Genomic DNA, 23,426 nt, shown 5'->3' with positions numbered 1-23,426 from the left:
CATCATGAATGAAACATGGCCACAAACTTCATCATCAATGAAACATGGCCACAAACTTCATCATCAATGAAACATGACCACAAACTTCATCATCAATGAAACATGGCCATAACCTTCATCATCAATGAAACATGACCATAACCTTCATCATCAATGAAACATGGCCACAACCTTCATCATCAATGAAACATGACCACAAACTTCATCATCAATGAAACATGGCCACAACCTTCATCATCAATGAAACATGGCCACAACCTTCATCATCAATGAAACATGGCCACAAACTTCCTCATCAATGAAACATGGCCATAACCTTCATCATCAATGAAACATGACCACAAACTTCATCATCAATGAAACATGGCCATAACCTTCATCATCAATGAAACATGACCACAAACTTCATCATCAATGAAACATGACCACAACCTTCATCATCAATGAAACATGACCACAAACTTCATCATCAATGAAACATGGCCATAACCTTCATCATCAATGAAACATGACCACAAACTTCATCATCAATGAAACATGGCCATAACCTTCATCATCAATGAAACATGACCACAAACTTCATCATCAATGAAACATGACCACAACCTTCATCATCAATGAAACATGACCACAAACTTCATCATCAATAAAACATGACCACAAACTTCATCTTCAATGAAACATGACCACAACCTTCATCATCAATGAAACATGGCCACAACCTTCATCATCAATGAAACATGACCACAAACTTCATCTTCAATGAAACATGGCCACAACCTTCATCATCAATGAAACATGGCCACAACCTTCATCATCAATGAAACATGACCACAAACTTCATCTTCAATGAAACATGGCCACAACCTTCATCATCAATGAAACATGGCCACAACCTTCATCATCAATGAAACATGACCACAAACTTCATCTTCAATGAAACATGGCCACAACCTTCATCATCAATGAAACATGACCACAACCTTCATCATCAATGAAACATGGCCACAAACTTCATCATCAATGAAACATGGCCAGAACCTTCATCATCGATGAAACATGACCACAACCTTCATCATCAATGAAACATGACCACAACCTTCATCATCAATGAAACATGACCACAAACTTCATCATCAATGAAACATGGCCATAACCTTCATCATCAATGAAACATGACCACAAACTTCATGGTCAATGAAACATGACCACAACCTTCATCATCAATGAAACATGACCACAAACTTCATCATCAATGAAGCATGGCCATAACTTTCATCATCAATGAAACATGACCACAAACTTCATCATAAATGAAACATGACCACAAACTTCATCATCAATGAAACATGACCACAAACTTCATCATCAATGAAACATGGCCATAACTTTCATCATCAATGAAACATGACCACAAACTTCGTCATCAATGAAACATGGCCACAACCTTCATCATCAATGAAACATGACCACAAACTTCATCATCAATGAAACATGGCCATAACCTTCATCATCAATGAAACATGGCCACAACCTTCATCATCAATTAAACATGACCACAACCTTCATCATCAATGAAACATGGCCACAAACTTCATCATCAATGAAACATGGCCACAAACTTCATCATCAATGAAACATGGCCACAAACTTCATCATCAATGAAACATGGCCATAACCTTCATCATCAATGAAACATGGCCACAAACTTCATCATCAATGAAACATGACCACAAACTTCATCATCAATGAAACATGACCACAAACTTCATCATCAATGAAACATGGCCATAACCTTCATCATCAATGAAACATGACCACAAACTTCATCATCAATGAAACATGGCCATAACTTTCATCATCAATGAAACATGGCCACAAACTTCTTCATCAATGAAACATGACCACAAACTTCATCATCAATGAAACATGGCCATAACCTTCATCATCAATGAAACATGACCACAACCTTCATCATCAATGAAACATGACCACAAACCTCATCATCAATGAAACATGGCCATAACTTTCATCATCAATGAAACATGACCACAACCTTCATCATCAATGAAACATGGCCACAAACATCATCATCAATGAAACATGGCCATAACCTTCATCATCAATGAAACATGGCCACAAACTACATCATCAATGAAACATGGCCACAAACTTCCTCATCAATGAAACATGGCCATAACTTTCATCATGAATGCAACATGGCCACAAACTTCCTCATCAATGAAACATGGCCATAACCTTCATCATCAATGAAACATGACCACAAACTTCATCATCAATGAAACATGGCCACAAACTTCATCATCAATGAAACATGGCCATAACCTTCATCATCAATGAAACATGACCACAAACTTCATCATCAATGAAACATGGCCACAAACTTCGTCATCAATGAAACATGGCCATAACTTTCATCATGAATGAAACATGGCCACAAACTTCATCATCAATGAAACATGGCCACAAACTTCATCATCAATGAAACATGACCATAACCTTCATCATCAATGAAACATGGCCACAACCTTCATCATCAATGAAACATGACCACAAACTTCATCATCAATGAAACATGGCCATAACCTTCATCATCAATGAAACATGGCTACAAACTTCATCATCAATGAAACATGACCAAAACCTTCATCATCAATGAAACATGGCCACAACCTTCATCATCAATGAAACATGGCCACAAACTTCATCATCAATGAAACATCGCCACAAACTTCATCATCAATGAAACATGGCCATAACTTTCATCATCAATGAAACATGACCACAAACTTCATCATCAATGAAACATGGCCACAACCTTCATCATCAATGAAACATGACCACAAACTTCATCATCAATGAAACATGGCCACAAACTTCATCATCAATGAAACATGGCCACAACCTTCATCATCAATGAAACATGGCCACAAACTTCCTCATCAATGAAACATGGCCATAACCTTCATCATCAATGAAACATGACCATAACCTTCATCATCAATGAAACATGGCCACAACCTTCATCATCAATGAAACATAACCACAAACTTCATCATCAATGAAACATGGCCACAACCTTCATCATCAATGAAACATGGCCACAAACTTCCTCATCAATGAAACATGGCCATAACCTTCATCATCAATGAAACATGACCACAAACTTCATCATCAATGAAACATGGCCACTACCTTCATCATCAATGAAACATGACCACAAACTTCATCATCAATGAAACATGGCCATAACCTTCATCATCAATGAAACATGACCACAAACTTCATCATCAATGAAACATGACCACAACCTTCATCATCAATGAAACATGACCACAAATTTCATCATCAATAAAACATGACCACAAACTTCATCTTCAATGAAACATGACCACAAACTTCATCATCAATGAAACATGACCACAAACTTCATCATCAATGAAACATGGCCATAACCTTCATCATCAATGAAACATGACCACAAACTTCATCATCAATGAAACATGGCCATAACCTTCATCATCAATGAAACATGACCACAACCCTCTGATGGTTAAACTGCCGAAATCTCGGCTCTCCGCTCACCTTCACTCTTTCATTCCTCTTTTCTCCCGCCTCTGGAACAAACTCCCTCACTCCCTTCAATCCCACTCCTCCCTCCAGGTCTTTAAAACAGCTGTTCACCACCATCTCTTATCTTCCCCCATCCAAAACCTTGATCTTTTCTACCCCCGCTAATTCACCCCAGATCCACCTTGTTTGAAATTCCAACTTCTTTCCTGGAAGTCCTGGCAGTGTCCATATGTTTTATACCTCTCCCACTGCCCCCTTCCCACGCCCCCCCCCCCCAAAGCCCTCGCCCTCTCTCAGATCTCTCGATGTCTCCATGTCTCTCGGTCCCTGCTCTCAAATGTTGTGTTTGTGTCCTTCCCCCTCTCTCCCCATCTTGTCTACCGCTCCCTATGTTATATGTTTTATGTGTCGGTTTGTCTTTCTGTGTGATTAATGTTCGCTCTTTCACGAGCCTCGATATTGTATACAAAAACCTTCATCATCAATGAAACATGACCACAAACTTCATCATCAATGAAACATGGCCATAACTTTCATCATCAATGAAACATGACCACAACCTTCATCATCAATGAAACATGGCCACAAACTTCATCATCAATGAAACATGGCCATAACCTTCATCATCAATGAAACATGGCCACAAACTTCATCATCAATGAAACATGGCCACAAACTTCCTCATCAATGAAACATGGCCATAACTTTCATCATGAATGAAACATGGCCACAAACTTCCTCATCAATGAAACATGGCCATAACCTTCATAATCAATGAAACATGACCACAAACTTCATCATCAATGAAACATGGCCACAAACTTCATCATCAATGAAACATGGCCATAACCTTCATCATCAATGAAACATGACCACAAACTTCATCATCAATGAAACATGGCCACAAACTTCCTCATCAATGAAACATGGCCATAACTTTCATCATGAATGAAACATGGCCACAAACTTCATCATCAATGAAACATGGCCACAAACTTCATCATCAATGAAACATGACCACAAACTTCATCATCAATGAAACATGGCCATAACCTTCATCATCAATGAAACATGACCATAACCTTCATCATCAATGAAACATGGCCACAACCTTCATCATCAATGAAACATGACCACAAACTTCATCATCAATGAAACATGGCCACAACCTTCATCATCAATGAAACATGGCCACAACCTTCATCATCAATGAAACATGGCCACAAACTTCCTCATCAATGAAACATGGCCATAACCTTCATCATCAATGAAACATGACCACAAACTTCATCATCAATGAAACATGGCCATAACCTTCATCATCAATGAAACATGACCACAAACTTCATCATCAATGAAACATGACCACAACCTTCATCATCAATGAAACATGACCACAAACTTCATCATCAATGAAACATGGCCATAACCTTCATCATCAATGAAACATGACCACAAACTTCATCATCAATGAAACATGGCCATAACCTTCATCATCAATGAAACATGACCACAAACTTCATCATCAATGAAACATGACCACAACCTTCATCATCAATGAAACATGACCACAAACTTCATCATCAATAAAACATGACCACAAACTTCATCTTCAATGAAACATGACCACAACCTTCATCATCAATGAAACATGGCCACAACCTTCATCATCAATGAAACATGACCACAAACTTCATCTTCAATGAAACATGGCCACAACCTTCATCATCAATGAAACATGGCCACAACCTTCATCATCAATGAAACATGACCACAAACTTCATCTTCAATGAAACATGGCCACAACCTTCATCATCAATGAAACATGGCCACAACCTTCATCATCAATGAAACATGACCACAAACTTCATCTTCAATGAAACATGGCCACAACCTTCATCATCAATGAAACATGACCACAACCTTCATCATCAATGAAACATGGCCACAAACTTCATCATCAATGAAACATGGCCAGAACCTTCATCATCGATGAAACATGACCACAACCTTCATCATCAATGAAACATGACCACAACCTTCATCATCAATGAAACATGACCACAAACTTCATCATCAATGAAACATGGCCATAACCTTCATCATCAATGAAACATGACCACAAACTTCATGGTCAATGAAACATGACCACAACCTTCATCATCAATGAAACATGACCACAAACTTCATCATCAATGAAGCATGGCCATAACTTTCATCATCAATGAAACATGACCACAAACTTCATCATAAATGAAACATGACCACAAACTTCATCATCAATGAAACATGACCACAAACTTCATCATCAATGAAACATGGCCATAACTTTCATCATCAATGAAACATGACCACAAACTTCGTCATCAATGAAACATGGCCACAACCTTCATCATCAATGAAACATGACCACAAACTTCATCATCAATGAAACATGGCCATAACCTTCATCATCAATGAAACATGGCCACAACCTTCATCATCAATTAAACATGACCACAACCTTCATCATCAATGAAACATGGCCACAAACTTCATCATCAATGAAACATGGCCACAAACTTCATCATCAATGAAACATGGCCACAAACTTCATCATCAATGAAACATGGCCATAACCTTCATCATCAATGAAACATGGCCACAAACTTCATCATCAATGAAACATGACCACAAACTTCATCATCAATGAAACATGACCACAAACTTCATCATCAATGAAACATGGCCATAACCTTCATCATCAATGAAACATGACCACAAACTTCATCATCAATGAAACATGGCCATAACTTTCATCATCAATGAAACATGGCCACAAACTTCTTCATCAATGAAACATGACCACAAACTTCATCATCAATGAAACATGGCCATAACCTTCATCATCAATGAAACATGACCACAACCTTCATCATCAATGAAACATGACCACAAACCTCATCATCAATGAAACATGGCCATAACTTTCATCATCAATGAAACATGACCACAACCTTCATCATCAATGAAACATGGCCACAAACATCATCATCAATGAAACATGGCCATAACCTTCATCATCAATGAAACATGGCCACAAACTACATCATCAATGAAACATGGCCACAAACTTCCTCATCAATGAAACATGGCCATAACTTTCATCATGAATGCAACATGGCCACAAACTTCCTCATCAATGAAACATGGCCATAACCTTCATCATCAATGAAACATGACCACAAACTTCATCATCAATGAAACATGGCCACAAACTTCATCATCAATGAAACATGGCCATAACCTTCATCATCAATGAAACATGACCACAAACTTCATCATCAATGAAACATGGCCACAAACTTCGTCATCAATGAAACATGGCCATAACTTTCATCATGAATGAAACATGGCCACAAACTTCATCATCAATGAAACATGGCCACAAACTTCATCATCAATGAAACATGACCATAACCTTCATCATCAATGAAACATGGCCACAACCTTCATCATCAATGAAACATGACCACAAACTTCATCATCAATGAAACATGGCCATAACCTTCATCATCAATGAAACATGGCCACAAACTTCATCATCAATGAAACATGACCAAAACCTTCATCATCAATGAAACATGGCCACAACCTTCATCATCAATGAAACATGGCCACAAACTTCATCATCAATGAAACATGGCCACAAACTTCATCATCAATGAAACATGGCCATAACCTTCATCATCAATGAAACATGACCACAACCTTCATCATCAATGAAACATGACCACAAACTTCATCATCAATGAAACATGACCACAAACTTCATCATCAATGAAACATGACCACAAACTTCATCATCAATGAAACATGACCACAAACTTCATCATCAATGAAACATGACCACAACCTTCATCATGAATGAAACATGGCCACAAACTTCATCATCAATGAAACATGGCCACAAACTTCATCATCAATGAAACATGACCATAACCTTCATCATCAATGAAACATGGCCACAACCTTCATCATCAATGAAACATGACCACAAACTTCATCATCAATGAAACATAGCCATAACCTTCATCATCAATGAAACATGGCCACAAACTTCATCATCAATGAAACATGACCAAAACCTTCATCATCAATGAAACATGGCCACAACCTTCATCATCAATGAAACATGGCCACAAACTTCATCATCAATGAAACATGGCCACAAACTTCATCATCAATGAAACATGGCCATAACCTTCATCATCAATGAAACATGACCACAATCTTCATCATCAATGAAACATGACCACAACCTTCATCATCAATGAAACATGACCACAAACTTCATCATCAATGAAACATGACCACAAACTTCATCATCAATGAAACATGGCCATAACCTTCATCATCAATGAAACATGACCACAAACTTCATCATCAATGAAACATGACCACAACCTTCATCATCAATGAAACATGACCACAAACTTCATCATCAATAAAACATGACCACAAACTTCATCTTCAATGAAACATGACCACAACCTTCATCATCAATGAAACATGGCCACAAACTTCATCATCAATGAAACATGACCACAACCTTCATCATCAATGAAACATGACCACAAACTTCATCTTCAATGAAACATGACCACAAACTTCATCATCGATGAAACATGACCACAAACTTCATCATCAATGAAACATGGCCACAAACTTCATCATCAATGAAACATGACCACAACCTTCATCATCAATGAAACATGGCCACAAACTTCATCATCAATGAAACATGGCCAGAACCTTCATCATCGATGAAACATGACCACAACCTTCATCATCAATGAAACATGACCACAACCTTCATCATCAATGAAACATGACCACAAACTTCATCATCAATGAAACATGGCCATAACCTTCATCATCAATGAAACATGACCACAAACTTCATGGTCAATGAAACATGACCACAACCTTCATCATCAATGAAACATGACCACAAACTTCATCATCAATGAAGCATGGCCATAACTTTCATCATCAGTGAAACATGACCACAAACTTCATCATCAATGAAACATGACCACAAACTTCATCATCAATGAAACATGACCACAAACTTCATCATCAATGAAACATGGCCATAACTTTCATCATCAATGAAACATGACCACAAACTTCGTCATCAATGAAACATGGCCACAACCTTCATCATCAATGAAACATGACCACAAACTTCATCATCAATGAAACATGGCCATAACCTTCATCATCAATGAAACATGACCACAAACTTCATCATCAATGAAACATGGCCATAACTTTCATCATGAATGAAACATGGCCACAAACTTCATCATCAATGAAACATGGCCACAAACTTCATCATCAATGAAACATGACCATAACCTTCATCATCAATGAAACATGGCCACAACCTTCATCATCAATGAAACATGACCACAAACTTCATCATCATTGAAACATGGCCATAACCTTCATCATCAATGAAACATGGCCACAAACTTCATCATCAATGAAACATGACCAAAACCTTCATCATCAATGAAACATGGCCACAACCTTCATCATCAATGAAACATGGCCACAAACTTCATCATCAATGAAACATGGCCACAAACTTCATCATCAATGAAACATGGCCATAACCTTCATCATCAATGAAACATGACCACAATCTTCATCATCAATGAAACATGACCACAACCTTCATCATCAATGAAACATGACCACAAACTTCATCATCAATGAAACATGGCCATAACCTTCATCATCAATGAAACATGACCACAAACTTCATCATCAATGAAACATGACTACAACCTTCATCATCAATGAAACATGACCACAAACTTCATCATCAATGAAACATGGCCATAACCTTCATCATCAATGAAACATGACCACAACCTTCAACATCAATGAAACATGACCACAACCTTCATCATCAATGAAACATGACCACAAACTTCATCATCAATGAAACATGGCCATAGCTTTCATCATCAATGAAACATGACCACAAACTTCATCATCAATGAAACATGGCCACAACCTTCATCATCAATGAAACATGACCACAAACTTCATCATCAATGAAACATGGCCACAAACTTCATCATCAATGAAACATGGCCACAACCTTCATCATCAATGAAACATGGCCATAACCTTCATCATCAATGAAACATGACCACAAACTTCATCATCAATGAAACATGGCCATAACCTTCATCATCAATGAAACATGACCACAAACTTCATCATCAATGAAACATGACCACTACCTTCATCATCAATGAAACATGACCACAAACTTCATCATCAATGAAACATGGCCATAACCTTCATCATCAATGAAACATGACCACAAACTTCATCATCAATGAAACATGACCACAACCTTCATCATCAATGAAACATGACCACAAACTTCATCATCAATAAAACATGACCACAAACTTCATCTTCAATGAAACATGACCACAACCTTCATCATCAATGAAACATGGCCACAAACTTCATCATCAATGAAACATGACCACAACCTTCATCATCAATGAAACATGGCCACAAACTTCATCATCGATGAAACATTGCCAGAACCTTCATCATCGATGAAACATGACCACAACCTTCATCATCAATGAAACATGACCACAACCTTCATCATCAATGAAACATGACCACAACCTTCATCATCAATGAAACATGGCCAGAAACTTCATCATCAATGAAACATGGCCATAACCTTAATCATCAATGAAACATGGCCACAAACTTCATCATCAATGAAACATGGCCACAAACTTCATCATCAATGAAACATGACCACAACCTTCATCATCAATGAAACATGGCCACAAACTTCATCATCAATGAAACATGGCCATAACCTTCATTATCAATGAAACATGACCACAAACTTCATCATCAATGAAACATGACCACAACCTTCATCATCAATGAAACATGACCACAAACTTCATCATCAATAAAACATGACCACAAACTTCATCTTCAATGAAACATGACCACAACCTGCATCATCAATGAAACATGGCCACAAACTTCATCATCAATGAAACATGACCACAACCTTCATCATCAATGAAACATGACCACAAACTTCATCATCAATGAAACATGACCACAAACTTCATCATCAATGAAACATGACCACAACCTTCATCATCAATGAAACATGACCACAAACTTCATCATCAATGAAACATGACCACAAACTTCATCATCAATGAAACATGACCACAAACTTCATCATCAATGAAACATGACCACAAACTTCATCATCAATGAAACATGACCACAAACTTCATCATCAATGAAACATGACCACAAACTTCATCATCAATGAAACATGGCCATAACTTTCATCATCAATGAAACATGGCCACAACCTTCATCATCAATGAAACATGACCACAAACTTCATCATCAATGAAACATGGCCATAACCTTCATCATCAATGAAACATGGCCACAACCTTCATCATCAATGAAACATGACCACAACCTTCATCATCAATGAAACATGGCCACAAATTTCATCATCAATGAAACATGGCCACAAACTTCATCATCAATGAAACATGGCCACAAACTTCATCATCAATGAAACATGGCCATAACCTTCATCATCTATGAAACATGGCCACAAACTTCATCATCAATGAAACATGACCACAAACTTCATCATCAATGAAACATGACCACAAACTTCATCATCAATGAAACATGGCCATAACCTTCATCATCAATGAAACATGACCACAAACTTCATCATCAATGAAACATGGCCATAACTGTCATCATCAATGAAACATGGCCACAAACTTCTTCATCAATGAAACATGACCACAAACTTCATCATCAATGAAACATGGCCATAACCTTCATCATCAATGAAACATGACCACAAACTTCATGGTCAATGAAACATGACCACAACCTTCATCATCAATGAAACATGACCACAAACTTCATCATCAATGAAACATGGCCAGAACCTTCATCATCGATGAAACATGACCACAACCTTCATCATCAATGAAACATGACCACAACCTTCATCATCAATGAAACATGACCACAAACTTCATCATCAATGAAACATGGCCATAACCTTCATCATCAATGAAACATGACCACAAACTTCATGGTCAATGAAACATGACCACAACCTTCATCATCAATGAAACATGACCACAAACTTCATCATCAATGAAGCATGGCCATAACTTTCATCATCAATGAAACATGACCACAAACTTCATCATAAATGAAACATGACCACAAACTTCATCATCAATGAAACATGACCACAAACTTCATCATCAATGAAACATGGCCATAACTTTCATCATCAATGAAACATGACCACAAACTTCGTCATCAATGAAACATGGCCACAACCTTCATCATCAATGAAACATGACCACAAACTTCATCATCAATGAAACATGGCCATAACCTTCATCATCAATGAAACATGGCCACAACCTTCATCATCAATTAAACATGACCACAACCTTCATCATCAATGAAACATGGCCACAAACTTCATCATCAATGAAACATGGCCACAAACTTCATCATCAATGAAACATGGCCACAAACTTCATCATCAATGAAACATGGCCATAACCTTCATCATCAATGAAACATGGCCACAAACTTCATCATCAATGAAACATGACCACAAACTTCATCATCAATGAAACATGACCACAAACTTCATCATCAATGAAACATGGCCATAACCTTCATCATCAATGAAACATGACCACAAACTTCATCATCAATGAAACATGGCCATAACTTTCATCATCAATGAAACATGGCCACAAACTTCTTCATCAATGAAACATGACCACAAACTTCATCATCAATGAAACATGGCCATAACCTTCATCATCAATGAAACATGACCACAACCTTCATCATCAATGAAACATGACCACAAACTTCATCATCAATGAAACATGGCCATAACTTTCATCATCAATGAAACATGACCACAACCTTCATCATCAATGAAACATGGCCACAAACATCATCATCAATGAAACATGGCCATAACCTTCATCATCAATGAAACATGGCCACAAACTACATCATCAATGAAACATGGCCACAAACTTCCTCATCAATGAAACATGGCCATAACTTTCATCATGAATGCAACATGGCCACAAACTTCCTCATCAATGAAACATGGCCATAACCTTCATCATCAATGAAACATGACCACAAACTTCATCATCAATGAAACATGGCCACAAACTTCATCATCAATGAAACATGGCCATAACCTTCATCATCAATGAAACATGACCACAAACTTCATCATCAATGAAACATGGCCACAAACTTCGTCATCAATGAAACATGGCCATAACTTTCATCATGAATGAAACATGGCCACAAACTTCATCATCAATGAAACATGGCCACAAACTTCATCATCAATGAAACATGACCATAACCTTCATCATCAATGAAACATGGCCACAACCTTCATCATCAATGAAACATGACCACAAACTTCATCATCAATGAAACATGGCCATAACCTTCATCATCAATGAAACATGGCCACAAACTTCATCATCAATGAAACATGACCAAAACCTTCATCATCAATGAAACATGGCCACAACCTTCATCATCAATGAAACATGGCCACAAACTTCATCATCAATGAAACATGGCCACAAACTTCATCATCAATGAAACATGGCCATAACCTTCATCATCAATGAAACATGACCACAACCTTCATCATCAATGAAACATGACCACAAACTTCATCATCAATGAAACATGACCACAAACTTCATCATCAATGAAACATGACCACAAACTTCATCATCAATGAAACATGACCACAAACTTCATCATCAATGAAACATGACCACAACCTTCATCATGAATGAAACATGGCCACAAACTTCATCATCAATGAAACATGGCCACAAACTTCATCATCAATGAAACATGACCATAACCTTCATCATCAATGAAACATGGCCACAACCTTCATCATCAATGAAACATGACCACAAACTTCATCATCAATGAAACATAGCCATAACCTTCATCATCAATGAAACATGGCCACAAACTTCATCATCAATGAAACATGACCAAAACCTTCATCATCAATGAAACATGGCCACAACCTTCATCATCAATGAAACATGGCCACAAACTTCATCATCAATGAAACATGGCCACAAACTTCATCATCAATGAAACATGGCCATAACCTTCATCATCAATGAAACATGACCACAATCTTCATCATCAATGAAACATGACCACAACCTTCATCATCAATGAAACATGACCACAAACTTCATCATCAATGAAACATGACCACAAACTTCATCATCAATGAAACATGGCCATAACCTTCATCATCAATGAAACATGACCACAAACTTCATCATCAATGAAACATGACCACAACCTTCATCATCAATGAAACATGACCACAAACTTCATCATCAATAAAACATGACCACAAACTTCATCTTCAATGAAACATGACCACAACCTTCATCATCAATGAAACATGGCCACAAACTTCATCATCAATGAAACATGACCACAACCTTCATCATCAATGAAACATGACCACAAACTTCATCTTCAATGAAACATGACCACAAACTTCATCATCGATGAAACATGACCACAAACTTCATCATCAATGAAACATGGCCACAAACTTCATCATCAATGAAACATGACCACAACCTTCATCATCAATGAAACATGGCCACAAACTTCATCATCAATGAAACATGGCCAGAACCTTCATCATCGATGAAACATGACCACAACCTTCATCATCAATGAAACATGACCACAACCTTCATCATCAATGAAACATGACCACAAACTTCATCATCAATGAAACATGGCCATAACCTTCATCATCAATGAAACATGACCACAAACTTCATGGTCAATGAAACATGACCACAACCTTCATCATCAATGAAACATGACCACAAACTTCATCATCAATGAAGCATGGCCATAACTTTCATCATCAGTGAAACATGACCACAAACTTCATCATCAATGAAACATGACCACAAACTTCATCATCAATGAAACATGACCACAAACTTCATCATCAATGAAACATGGCCATAACTTTCATCATCAATGAAACATGACCACAAACTTCGTCATCAATGAAACATGGCCACAACCTTCATCATCAATGAAACATGACCACAAACTTCATCATCAATGAAACATGGCCATAACCTTCATCATCAATGAAACATGACCACAAACTTCATCATCAATGAAACATGGCCATAACTTTCATCATGAATGAAACATGGCCACAAACTTCATCATCAATGAAACATGGCCACAAACTTCATCATCAATGAAACATGACCATAACCTTCATCATCAATGAAACATGGCCACAACCTTCATCATCAATGAAACATGACCACAAACTTCATCATCATTGAAACATGGCCATAACCTTCATCATCAATGAAACATGGCCACAAACTTCATCATCAATGAAACATGACCAAAACCTTCATCATCAATGAAACATGGCCACAACCTTCATCATCAATGAAACATGGCCACAAACTTCATCATCAATGAAACATGGCCACAAACTTCATCATCAATGAAACATGGCCATAACCTTCATCATCAATGAAACATGACCACAATCTTCATCATCAATGAAACATGACCACAACCTTCATCATCAATGAAACATGACCACAAACTTCATCATCAATGAAACATGGCCATAACCTTCATCATCAATGAAACATGACCACAAACTTCATCATCAATGAAACATGACTACAACCTTCATCATCAATGAAACATGACCACAAACTTCATCATCAATGAAACATGGCCATAACCTTCATCATCAATGAAACATGACCACAACCTTCAACATCAATGAAACATGACCACAACCTTCATCATCAATGAAACATGACCACAAACTTCATCATCAATGAAACATGGCCATAGCTTTCATCATCAATGAAACATGACCACAAACTTCATCATCAATGAAACATGGCCACAACCTTCATCATCAATGAAACATGACCACAAACTTCATCATCAATGAAACATGGCCACAAACTTCATCATCAATGAAACATGGCCACAACCTTCATCATCAATGAAACATGGCCATAACCTTCATCATCAATGAAACATGACCACAAACTTCATCATCAATGAAACATGGCCATAACCTTCATCATCAATGAAACATGACCACAAACTTCATCATCAATGAAACATGACCACTACCTTCATCATCAATGAAACATGACCACAAACTTCATCATCAATGAAACATGGCCATAACCTTCATCATCAATGAAACATGACCACAAACTTCATCATCAATGAAACATGACCACAACCTTCATCATCAATGAAACATGACCACAAACTTCATCATCAATAAAACATGACCACAAACTTCATCTTCAATGAAACATGACCACAACCTTCATCATCAATGAAACATGGCCACAAACTTCATCATCAATGAAACATGACCACAACCTTCATCATCAATGAAACATGGCCACAAACTTCATCATCGATGAAACATTGCCAGAACCTTCATCATCGATGAAACATGACCACAACCTTCATCATCAATGAAACATGACCACAACCTTCATCATCAATGAAACATGACCACAACCTTCATCATCAATGAAACATGGCCAGAAACTTCATCATCAATGAAACATGGCCATAACCTTAATCATCAATGAAACATGGCCACAAACTTCATCATCAATGAAACATGGCCACAAACTTCATCATCAATGAAACATGACCACAACCTTCATCATCAATGAAACATGGCCACAAACTTCATCATCAATGAAACATGGCCATAACCTTCATTATCAATGAAACATGACCACAAACTTCATCATCAATGAAACATGACCACAACCTTCATCATCAATGAAACATGACCACAAACTTCATCATCAATAAAACATGACCACAAACTTCATCTTCAATGAAACATGACCACAACCTGCATCATCAATGAAACATGGCCACAAACTTCATCATCAATGAAACATGACCACAACCTTCATCATCAATGAAACATGACCACAAACTTCATCATCAATGAAACATGACCACAAACTTCATCATCAATGAAACATGACCACAACCTTCATCATCAATGAAACATGACCACAAACTTCATCATCAATGAAACATGACCACAAACTTCATCATCAATGAAACATGACCACAAACTTCATCATCAATGAAACATGACCACAAACTTCATCATCAATGAAACATGACCACAAACTTCATCATCAATGAAACATGACCACAAACTTCATCATCAATGAAACATGGCCATAACTTTCATCATCAATGAAACATGGCCACAACCTTCATCATCAATGAAACATGACCACAAACTTCATCATCAATGAAACATGGCCATAACCTTCATCATCAATGAAACATGGCCACAACCTTCATCATCAATGAAACATGACCACAACCTTCATCATCAATGAAACATGGCCACAAATTTCATCATCAATGAAACATGGCCACAAACTTCATCATCAATGAAACATGGCCACAAACTTCATCATCAATGAAACATGGCCATAACCTTCATCATCTATGAAACATGGCCACAAACTTCATCATCAATGAAACATGACCACAAACTTCATCATCAATGAAACATGACCACAAACTTCATCATCAATGAAACATGGCCATAACCTTCATCATCAATGAAACATGACCACAAACTTCATCATCAATGAAACATGGCCATAACTGTCATCATCAATGAAACATGGCCACAAACTTCTTCATCAATGAAACATGACCACAAACTTCATCATCAATGAAACATGGCCATAACCTTCATCATCAATGAAACATGACCACAACCTTCATCATCAATGAAACATGACCACAAACTTCATCATCAATGAAACATGGCTATAACTTTCATCATCAATGAAACATGGCCATAACTTTCATCATGAATGAAACATGGCCACAAACTTCCTCATCAATGAAACATGGCCATAACCTTCATCATCAATGAAACATGACCACAAACTTCATCATCAATGAAACATGGCCACAAACTTCATCATCAATGAAACATGGCCATAACCTTCATCATCAATGAAACATGACCACAAACTTCATCATGAATGAAACATGGCCACAAACTTCATCATCAATGAAACATGGCCATAACTTTCATCATGAATGAAACATGGCCACAAACTTCATCATCAATGAAACATGGCCACAAACTTCATCATCAATGAAACATGACCATAACCTTCATCATCAATGAAACATGGCCACAACCTTCATCATCAATGAAACATCACCACAAACTTCATCATCAATGAAACATGACCACAAACTTCATCATCAATGAAACATGGCCATAACTTTCATCATCAATGAAACATGACCACAAACTTCATCATCAATGAAACATGGCCATAACCTTCATCATCAATGAAACATGACCATAACCTTCATCATCAATGAAACATGGCCACAACCTTCATCATCAATGAAACATGACCACAAACTTCATCATCAATGAAACATGGCCACAACCTTCATCATCAATGAAACATGGCCACAAACTTCCTCATCAATGAAACATGGCCATAACCTTCATCATCAATGAAACATGACCACAAACTTCATCATCAATGAAACATGGCCATAACCTTCATCATCAATGAAACATGACCACAAACTTCATCATCAATGAAACATGACCACAACCTTCATCATCAATGAAACATGACCACAAACTTCATCATCAATGAAACATGGCCATAACCTTCATCATCAATGAAACATGACCACAAACTTCATCATCAATGAAACATGGCCATAACCTTCATCATCAATGAAACATGACCACAAACTTCATCATCAATGAAACATGACCACTACCTTCATCATCAATGAAACATGACCACAAACTTCATCATCAATGAAACATGGCCATAACCTTCATCATCAATGAAACATGACCACAAACTTCATCATCAATGAAACATGACCACAACCTTCATCATCAATGAAACATGACCACAAACTTCATCATCAATAAAACATGACCACAAACTTCATCTTCAATGAAACATGACCACAACCTTCATCATCAATGAAACATGGCCACAAACTTCATCATCAATGAAACATGACCACAACCTTCATCATCAATGAAACATGGCCACAAACTTCATCATCAATGAAACATGGCCAGAACCTTCATCATCAATGAAACATGGCCACAAACTTCCTCATCAATGAAACATGGCCATAACCTTCATCATCAATGAAACATGACCACAAACTTCATCATCAATGAAACATGGCCATAACCTTCATCATCAATGAAACATGACCACAACCTTCATCATCAATGAAACATGACCACAACCTTCATCATCAATGAAACATGCCCACAAACTTCATCATCAATGAAACATGGCCATAACCTTCATCATCAATGAAACATGACCACAAACTTCATCATCAATGAAACATGACCACAACCTTCATCATCAATGAAACATGACCACAAACTTCATCATCAATAAAACATGACCACAAACTTCATCTTCAATGAAACATGACCACAACCTTCATCATCAATGAAACATGGCCACAAACTTCATCATCAATGAAACATGACCACAACCTTCATCATCAATGAAACATGACCACAAACTTCATCTTCAATGAAACATGACCACAAACTTCATCATCAATGAAACATGACCACAACCTTCATCATCAATGAAACATTACCACAAACTTCATCATCAATGAAACATGGCCACAAACTTCATCATCAATGAAACATGGCCATAACCTTCATCATCAATGAAACATGGCCACAAACTTCATCATCAATGAAACATGACCACAAACTTCATCATCAATGAAACATGACCACAAACTTCATCATCAATGAAACATGGCCATAACCTTCATCATCAATGAAACATGGCCACAAACTTCATCATCAATGAAACATGACCACAAACTTCATCATCAATGAAACATGACCACAAACTTCATCATCAATGAAACATGACCACAACCTTCATCATCAATGAAACATGACCACAAACTTCATCATCAATAAAACATGACCACAAACTTTATCTTCAATGAAACATGACCACAACCTTCATCATCAATGAAACATGGCCACAAACTTCATCATCAATGAAACATGACCACAACCTTCATCATCAATGAAACATGACCACAAACTTCATCATCAATGAAACATGACCACAAACTTCATCATCAATGAAGCATGGCCATAACTTTCATCATCAATGAAACATGACCACAAACTTCATCATCAATGAAACATGACCACAAACTTCATCATCAATGAAACATGACCACAAACTTCATCATCAATGAAACATGACCACAAACTTCATCATCAATGAAACATGACCACAAACTTCATCATCAATGAAACATGACCACAAACTTCATCATCAATGAAACATGGCCATAACCTTCATCATCAATGAAACATGACCACAAACTTCATCATCAATGAAACATGGCCATAACTTTCATCATCAATGAAACATGGCCACAAACTTCTTCATCAATGAAACATGACCACAAACTTCATCATCAATGAAACATGGCCATAACCTTCATCATCAATGAAACATGACCACAACCTTCATCATCAATGAAACATGACCACAAACTTCATCATCAATGAAACATGGCCATAACTTTCATCATCAATGAAACATGGCCATAACTTTCATCATGAATGAAACATGGCCACAAACTTCCTCATCAATGAAACATGGCCATAACCTTCATCATCAATGAAACATGACCACAAACTTCATCATCAATGAAACATGGCCACAAACTTCATCATCAATGAAACATGGCCATAACCTTCATCATCAATGAAACATGACCACAAACTTCATCATGAATGAAACATGGCCACAAACTTCCTCATCAATGAAACATGGCCATAACTTTCATCATGAATGAAACATGGCCACAAACTTCATCATCAATGAAACATGGCCACAAACTTCATCATCAATGAAACATGACCATAACCTTCATCATCAATGAAACATGGCCACAACCTTCATCATCAATGAAACATGACCACAAACTTCATCATCAATGAAACATGGCCATAACCTTCATCATCAATGAAACATGACCACAAACTTCATCATCAATGAAACATGGCCATAACCTTCATCATCAATGAAACATGACCACAAACTTCATCATCAATGAAACATGACCACTACCTTCATCATCAATGAAACATGACCACAAACTTCATCATCAATGAAACATGGCCATAACCTTCATCATCAATGAAACATGACCACAAACTTCATCATCAATGAAACATGACCACAACCTTCATCATCAATGAAACATGACCACAAACTTCATCATCAATAAAACATGACCACAAACTTCATCTTCAATGAAACATGACCACAACCTTCATCATCAATGAAACATGGCCACAAACTTCATCATCAATGAAACATGACCACAACCTTCATCATCAATGAAACATGGCCACAAACTTCATCATCAATGAAACATGGCCAGAACCTTCATCATCAATGAAACATGGCCACAAACTTCCTCATCAATGAAACATGGCCATAACCTTCATCATCAATGAAACATGACCACAAACTTCATCATCAATGAAACATGGCCATAACCTTCATCATCAATGAAACATGACCACAACCTTCATCATCAATGAAACATGACCACAACCTTCATCATCAATGAAACATGACCACAAACTTCATCATCAATGAAACATGGCCATAACCTTCATCATCAATGAAACATGACCACAAACTTCATCATCAATGAAACATGACCACAACCTTCATCATCAATGAAACATGACCACAAACTTCATCATCAATAAAACATGACCACAAACTTCATCTTCAATGAAACATGACCACAACCTTCATCATCAATGAAACATGGCCACAAACTTCATCATCAATGAAACATGACCACAACCTTCATCATCAATGAAACATGACCACAAACTTCATCTTCAATGAAACATGACCACAAACTTCATCATCAATGAAACATGACCACAAACTTCATCATCAATGAAACATTACCACAAACTTCATCATCAATGAAACATGGCCACAAACTTCATCATCAATGAAACATGACCACAACCTTCATCATCAATGAAACATGGCCGCAAACTTCATCGTCAATGAAACATGGCCAGAACCTTCATCATCAATGAAACATGGCCACAACCTTCATCATCAATGAAACATGACCACAACCTTCATCATCAATGAAACATGGCCACAAACTTCATCATCAATGAAACATGGCCACAAACTTCATCATCAATGAAACATGGCCACAAACTTCATCATCAATGAAACATGGCCACAAACTTCATCATCAATGAAACATGGCCATAACCTTCATCATCAATGAAACATGGCCACAAACTTCATCATCAATGAAACATGACCACAAACTTCATCATCAATGAAACATGGCCACAAACTTCCTCATCAATGAAACATGGCCATAACTTTCATCATGAATGAAACATGGCCACAAACTTCCTCATCAATGAAACATGGCCATAACCTTCATCATCAATGAAACATGACCACAAACTTCATCATCAATGAAACATGGCCACAAACTTCATCATCAATGAAACATGGCCATTACCTTCATCATCAATGAAACATGACCACAAACTTCATCATGAATGAAACATGGCCACAAACTTCCTCATCAATGAAACATGGCCATAACTTTCATCATGAATGAAACATGGCCACAAACTTCATCATCAATGAAACATGGCCACAAACTTCATCATCAATGAAACATGACCATAACCTTCATCATCAATGAAACATGGCCACAACCTTCATCATCAATGAAACATGACCACAAACTTCATCATCAATGAAACATGACCACAAACTTCATCATCAATGAAACATGGCCATAACTTTCATCATCAATGAAACATGACCACAAACTTCATCATCAATGAAACATGGCCATAACCTTCATCATCAATGAAACATGACCATAACCTTCATCATCAATGAAACATGGCCACAACCTTCATCATCAATGAAACATGACCACAAACTTCATCATCAATGAAACATGGCCACAACCTTCATCATCAATGAAACATGGCCACAAACTTCCTCATCAATGAAACATGGCCATAACCTTCATCATCAATGAAACATGACCACAAACTTCATCATCAATGAAACATGGCCATAACCTTCATAATCAATGAAACATGACCACAAACTTCATCATCAATGAAACATGACCACAACCTTCATCATCAATGAAACATGACCACAAACTTCATCATCAATGAAACATGGCCATAACCTTCATCATCAATGAAACATGACCACAAACTTCATCATCAATGAAACATGGCCACAAACTTCATCATCAATGAAACATGGCCAGAAACTTCATCATCAATGAAACATGGCCACAAACTTCATCATCAATGAAACATTGCCAGAACCTTCATCATCGATGAAACATGACCACAACCTTCATCATCAATGAAACATGACCACAACCTTCATCATCAATGAAACATGGCCAGAAACTTCATCATCAATGAA

Source organism: Myxine glutinosa, chromosome 3, assembly GCF_964187855.1.
Source record: "Myxine glutinosa chromosome 3, kmMyxGlut1.1, whole genome shotgun sequence".
In the NCBI taxonomy this organism is placed as follows: Eukaryota; Metazoa; Chordata; class Myxini; order Myxiniformes; family Myxinidae; genus Myxine; species Myxine glutinosa.
Note: the sequence above shows the minus strand (reverse complement) of the source record.